The sequence below is a fragment of the Delphinapterus leucas genome, chromosome 3, assembly GCF_059928025.1.
Source record: "Delphinapterus leucas isolate spDelLeu-1000000601 "Yukka" chromosome 3, BTC_Dleu_Yukka2, whole genome shotgun sequence".
Lineage (NCBI taxonomy): Eukaryota > Metazoa > Chordata > Mammalia > Artiodactyla > Monodontidae > Delphinapterus > Delphinapterus leucas.
The window spans coordinates 16,514,834-16,521,784 of record NC_143131.1 but is presented as its reverse complement, the minus strand read 5'-3'; the positions used below and the strand labels follow the sequence as shown (position 1 = coordinate 16,521,784).

At 50.2% G+C, this 6,951-nt stretch overlaps 1 pseudogene; it reads right to left on the bottom strand.

The window, feature by feature from the left end:
- Positions 1–4,052: 4,052 nt before the first annotated feature.
- LOC111178519 (transcription initiation factor TFIID subunit 11 pseudogene) lies at positions 4,053–4,999 on the bottom strand (annotated as a pseudogene).
- Positions 5,000–6,951: the final 1,952 nt, after the last annotated feature.

The window sequence follows — 6,951 nt, the reverse complement described above, 5'->3', positions numbered from 1 at the left end:
AGCTAAAAGTGTGGCCATGTATTTAGGTGCTACTCCCAGCTTAGGTCTCAATTTCATGGGCATGCCTCATTCACACTCTCTTCTCCTTAGTGCCAACTGGGATCCTTTGCAACCAATTTTCCCCCACTAGAGATGATGACACTGCCAAGGAGGTGGTGAGAATATGTAACTAGAACAATAAAAATCCCTGAATAACTAATGGTGTGGAGCACAACTATTCACACATACTAAACTCAGACTGTTATGTGGGAAACAAATGAATGTAAATCACTGGATTATAATATAAAGAAAGGATTCTGCTACATGAATTTTAGTCCTAGGTTTGCCACTGCATGGCTAGATAATAGGATAATTTAAAATTTCCTAAATTCTGGGACTTCCCTGGTGGCGCAGTGGTTAAGAATCCACCTGCAATACAGGGAACACGGGTTCGAGCCCTGGTCCGGGAGGATCCTACATGCCGCGGAGCAACTAAGCCCGTGAACCACACTACTGAGCCAGCATGCCAAAACTACTGAAGCCCGCGTGCCTACAGCCCGCGCTCCACATAAAGAGAAGCCAACGCAATGTGAAGCCTGCACACCGCAACGAAGAGTAGCCCCCATTCACCGCAACTAGAGAAATCCTGCGTGCAGCAATGAAGACCCAATGCAGCCAAAAATTAATTAATTAATTTTTAAAAAGTTTTCCTAAATTCTAAAATGACAGCATATGAATAGATCAGTGTTTTGAAAACTCTACTTCACAATATTCTAATTCTCACATTTTAAAACTTATTTCAGAAAGCAATTTTGATAACGGTGAAAAGATGGGGGCCAAGGAGTAGGAATGAATAAGAACAATGAAGCTGTTGGTTATTATAACCTAATTCACTCCCCTATAAAACAATGAAATTAGGTTTTCTATACTGAAAAGCCAAGAAGGGATGTGAATAAAAAATTTTGCATTTAAAAATATTTATGAAAATAACAAAGTTATAAAATCTCTAAAACACATACACTTTCTGAAATTATGTGGTTGCAGGTAATAAAAGATTCTCCCAGTACTGATGATGGATTTTACATGTAAACAAATGTGTACTATTCCTCATCTGTCCTTTGTAAACAATGACACATATTCCATAATTAATCTAAGTTACTTATAGAATTCATGATTATAAAATACTCGGGTGAGCCCCAGGTGGCCGCCCAGAATTCCTGCTACAGAGTTTCTGAAGGCTGCACATTTGTTGGCGATGGAAATATAGACCCTCAGAAGAAGACAGATCTTGAAAGCTGGCTTTTTGAAAGCCTTCCAGGACCCACCAGAGAACCCAGTTCAGCAGGCAACAAGTCCTCTCTCGAGTGCACCTCGGAACACGCTGGCCTGCAGAAGGGACTACAGAAAGCCTGGAGGGTCACTCCTGTGGGGGCCTTTTCTGCCAGGCCATTGTGGCCCAGGACATATTCTCCCCCAAGCCACAGACATGGAAATAGGTAGGCAGGCTTCATGGGAAGGCTTCAACTTTCCTCTTTAAATACTTCTATATTTTCAAACATTTTCGGGTTTCTTTGGGGCCAAATCGAATGGACCCGTCCCCTGTCCCCCCTAGTCCACACCCCTGCCGACCATCCACATCCGGAATCTCAGGGGTACATACGTTTCACAGGATGCATCCCACCTTGGCACATGGTATAGTCCATGGATTTTGAACCCTGCTGTGTCACGTCAGGCATCCACGCTTAGAGCATGGCACATAAGGCTTGGCTTTCCGGCCCTCAACCTGCTCTGTGTTCCGCCTAGCCTTCCCTTCCTCCACCCTAATCCCTGCCGACTCCTGTGGTTTCCACGGTCTCCATGGCTTAACCCCTCCCACAGTGTCCCTATCATTGAAAGGCTGAGGTCTGTAGCCATTTCACATTGGTTTCTTTCACTGGGTCAGTAGGCCTTTGGAGTTCTGCATCTCTTGTCATGGCCTGCTGACTCATTTCTTTCAAGCACCCAGTACTAGGCCAGTGTCTGAATGTACCACAGTTCACTGACGGTTCTTCCCTACTGAGGGGCACTTGGTTCCTGCTGAGTCTGGCAATTTAGAACGCAGATTGTACGAATGTCTGCATGCAGGTTGCCACGTGTGGGCACCCATGTTCCCCTCCTTTCGGCAAGCTTCAAGGAGCTGGTTTATAGGGTTAGAGTATGTGTCGTTTCGGAAGAAGCTGCCACACTGTTTCCCCAGGTGCTGCCTTAGTCGCCGAGCGCTGCCCACTCACACGACACCATAGACTGGAAGCTCGGCCAACGCACGTGTATTTATTTTCTCACCCTTCTGGAGATTGGAAATTGCCAGATGGGGTTGCGAGCCGACTCGTTGTTCAGTGATGCCTCTCTCCTGGGCTGCACCTCTCCACCGTCTGGCTGTGTCCTGGCATTGCCTTGGCTCTGGCTGTACTATCCCCGGTGCCTCGGTCTCTACTTTGAAAGACACCAGTGCTGTTGGATCAGGGCCCCTCCAGAAGCTGTACCTTTGATCTGAATCACCTCTTTGAAGTCCCTATCTTCACATCTGATAGTCACGGGGTGTGGAGTTCAGCCAGAGTGCTTTCTTTGACCGTATTTGCTCTGCTGAAGGTCCTAGCCCCAAATAGAGTCCCATTGGTGGTTTGGGCTTCAAGAGATGAATTTGTCCATTCACAGTGGCTGTCCAGTTTCGCATTCTCAGCAGCAGTGAATGAGGGTTCCTTTCTCAGATCGGCAGTCCTAGCTGATGCTCTACGTCAGGCCAAGTTAATCAAACACATAGGCCTCGGGAAGAATGAATCAAAGCGGGTTGGTTAAACAGATTTCCTACACCATTATGTAGGAAAACCAGAAAGACTTGACCAAAACTCAGGGCAGAAATAACCCTCCTGGGATTGACAAGTGATTGATTCTAGCAAGGTTGCAGGGTACAATGGGAATGAAGGTACATAAGTCTGCTGCTTTCTGACAGGCCATCAGCAAACAGATGAAGATGCTTTGATGCTTTCTTCCTGATCGCTAAACCTTTTAAAACTTCGCCTGACCTCACCATTAGCTAGGACCTCCGGCCCCAGGTAGGAAACGAGTGGTGAGAAGACAGATGCTTGCCTCTTCCCGGGATCTTACTGGGAGAGCTTCGAGTTCCTTCCTCACCATTTGCAAGAGTACTGACAAGCTGCAGCTCTTTGCAAGAGGTTCCTGATCAAGCTACAGTCCTCTGCGTTCCTAGTTTGATCAGGAGTGGGTGAGGGTGGGACTTTGTCCAAGGCTTTTATCTTATCTCTCGGTAGGGTCCTGTGATTTTTCTCCCTTGGCCTGTGCATGGGTCATGGATCCCACCCAAGGGTGCCTGAAGGCTGAGCCCGCCCTGGATACCTAGGATCAGTCTCACTAGCTCCAGCCATCTATGCTTCTTCTTACCCATGGCTGGATGTGGTTAGCTGAAAGGTGATTCAGGGTTTTGGCATCTCTCTGTGCGAGAGATTGTCATGTCTATTTCTCTGGGAATGCCTTGGGTCACGGGATGAAGCTAAGGCTGGTCTCATGGTATGAGTTAGGAAGAATTCCCTAAGCTCCCACCTCCTGGAAGTGATCGTAGAGGAGCGGTATAATTTCTGCTTTAAGTGTTTGCTAGAATCCATAAGTGAACTCCTCTGGGCCTGGTACTCTGGGATAGGGATGGTTGTTGAGTACAGATTCAATGTCTATGACAGGTAGAGGCCTTTGCAGAGGTCTGTTTCTTCGTGGGTGTGTTGTGGCAGGGGGTGTCTCTCAAGGTATTGGTTCCTTTCTTCTGGCTTATCAGATGGATGGGCGCTGAGCCGTTCACAACATCCCTTTCTTACAATTCCATTGCCCACGGGTTCCAGAGTGATGTTCCATGTTTCACGTTTCGTTTCTGATACGCGTACACTGGGTCTTCTCTCTTTTCTGATGATTCCTCCAGCTGTCTAGAGGCTTCTGGGTGTTCTTGGTCTTTTCAGAGAAGCATCTGGAGGTGTGGTGGATCTTCTCTCTCCAATTTTCTTCTGTTTATCCATCCTGGGGAAATCCCCGGTGGCCTGAGATACAGGAGCTGCATGGGTGGGGCAAAGTCTCAGAGTCAGGAGGCTGCTCTGCCAGCGGGACTGGTTCCTCAGCGACAGGCCTTCGCTGGCTCTGGCCTAGAAGAACAGGATCTTCTTGTGCTTGCTGCCGGGGATTTGCCCCTTGGAGCGTAACCTCCGAACAGCCTCCCTCATATGCTTGGGTTGGAGTGGGGGCGTTTCCCGCCACTTCTCACACACGTCCAGGGCCTCCTCAACCACCTGCCCGACGAAGACCTTGGCCACTCCGGACATGGCAATGACAGTGTTCTGGGACACCGTCGAGCCGGCCACGGTCTGGATCAGACGCTTCATGGTGGCCTTGGGGAAGGCTGATCGGCGATACACTTCATAACGGTCCAGCTGCTCCTGGCTCATAGAAGACACGAGGGTTCTCATCTTCTGAGCCTCCAATTCGTCCACTGCCCATTTCCCGGGTCTCTTCCCCTTGGTGGCCACTTTCCGTCTCTTGGCTGCAGGAGGACGTGACGAGGAGTCTGCCTCTTCACCTGCCCTTGGACGCGGGCCGTCCTGACGCCTGAGCTCGCCTTCCTCGTCACAGGCTTTCCTCAGTTCCTCAAATCGGTCCCGCGGGATTCGGTCCAGGCAGCTGGGGCTGGGGTTCAAGGGCACCACTCCTCCCTCACCCGACACACCTGTGACCCGACCTTTGCCTGGGAGCGACGCGCTGGCCTTGGCCATCCCAGCACCGCAAGATGCAGGGGCTCAGGCTGGGCTCGTCTGATCGGCGACCTGCAATGACAAAGATGAGACGAGGGAAGGTCAGCCTTGCTGCTGTATTTATACGCTCACACACACACACACACAGAAACACAGGTTTCCACTGCCTCCCACAATGCAAAGACAGTTGCCCTTGGAGATGCCTTTTCTATGCGTGGACAACGAATGCCCGCAAACTCGGCACCTTAAACAAGCCCCACTGACTGGTTGAAAGCCCGTAGGTCAGAAAGCTCTCGCCCTGGGTCCTTTCTTCTGCAGAGTCCGCCGCGGAGAACCTCCCTCCGGCTGCAGTCCCCTCAGGGGCAGGATCCCTGGATAACAGTAAGCTCCCAGCCGCTTTATATAGAGCTTTGGGGCTGGGGCCACGCCCACCCGGAAGTCAGGTGATTCCTCAGCCCTCAGGGGCTGGGCTCCTCCCACGCAAAAGGGAAGGGGCGGGCCGAGGGTTGGCCGCCCAGACCTCCTCCCGCTACAGAGTTTCTGAAGGCTTCACGTTTGTTGGCGAAGGAAATATAGACCCGCAGAAGAAGACAGGTCTTGAAAGCTGGCTTTTTGAAAACCTTCCAGGACCCGCCAGAGAACCCAGTCCAGTAGGCAACAAGTCCTCTCTCGGGTGCACCTCGGAACACGCTGGCCTGCTGAAGGGACTACAGAAAGCCCGGAGGGTCACTCCTGCGGGGGCCTTTTCTGCCAGGCCATTGTGACCCAGGCCATATTCTCCCCCAGGTCATAGACATGGAAATAGGTAGGTGGGCCTCATGGGAAGGCCCTCTTCCTCTTTAAATACTCTTGTATTTTCAAACATTTTTGGGTTTCCTTGGGGTCAAACCGAATGGACCCGTCCCCTATCCACCCTAGTCCCTACCCCCATCTTCAGGCAGGTCTTCCCCCACCATTGACATCCAGAACCACAGGGGGAACATTTGTTTTACGGGATGCACCCCCTTTGACACATCCTCCTCCCCCAAGGTCCATAGTTTCCATTAGGCATCACACTGACTGTTGTATATTCCATGGATTTTGACCCCTCCCTTATCATGTCTTGCATCCACGCTTAGAGCATGGCACATAAGGCTTGGCTTTCCTGCCCTCAACCTGCTCTGTGTTCCGCCTAGCCCTCCCTTCCTCCACCCTAATCCCTGTTGACTCGTTTCCATGGTCTCCGTGGCTTAACCCCTCCCACAGTGTCCCTATCATTAGAATGCTGAGGTCTCTAGCCGTTTCACATTGGTTTCTTTCCCTCCATCAGTAGGACTTTGGAGCTCCACGTCTCTTGTTGGCCTGCTGACTCTTTTCTTTCTAGTGCAGAATACTAGTCCAGTTTCTGAATGGACCACAGTTCACTGACCTTTCTTCCCCACCAATTGGCATTTGTTTGCTGCTGAGTTCCGGCAGTTTGGAAAGCAGATTCCATTAACGTCTCTGTGCAGGTTGCCCTGTGCTCGCACCAATGTTCTCCTCTTTTGGGTAAACCTCAAGGAGCTGGATTGTATAGAGCGTGTGCTATTTTGTAAGAAACTGCCACACTGTTTCCCCAGGTGTCTGCCTTAGTGGGCTAGCGTGTCCCCATCCGAAGACACCACAGCCTGGAGGTTTGCACTAACGCACGTGTATTTATTTTCTCACCCTTCTGGAGATTGGAAATTGCCAGATGGGGTTGCGAGCCGACTCGTTGTTCAGTGATGCCTCTCTCCTGGGCTGCACCTGCCCACCGTCCGGCTGTGTCCTGGCATGGCCTTGGCTCTGGCTGTACTATCCCCGGTGCCTCGGTCTCTACTTTGAAAGACACCAGTGCTGTTGGATCGGGGGCCCTCCAGAAGTGGTTCCTTTGATCTGAATCACCTCTTTGAATTCCTGAGGGAGCGCATCCGCTCTAATACCTTTATTTCATACTTCTCGTCATCTGAATGATGAGAAAATAAGGGTGTTTTTTGCGCTGTGATTGTTAATTATATTTGTCAATTTAACTGGTTTAAAGAATGCTCAGACTGCTGGTAAACAACATTTCTGAGTGTGTCTTTAATGGTATTTCTGGAAGATATTTGTTTTTGAATCAGTTGACTGAGTAAGAGATCCACCCTCATCACTTTTGGTGGGCACCATCCAAACTGTGAAGGCCCCAGGAGAA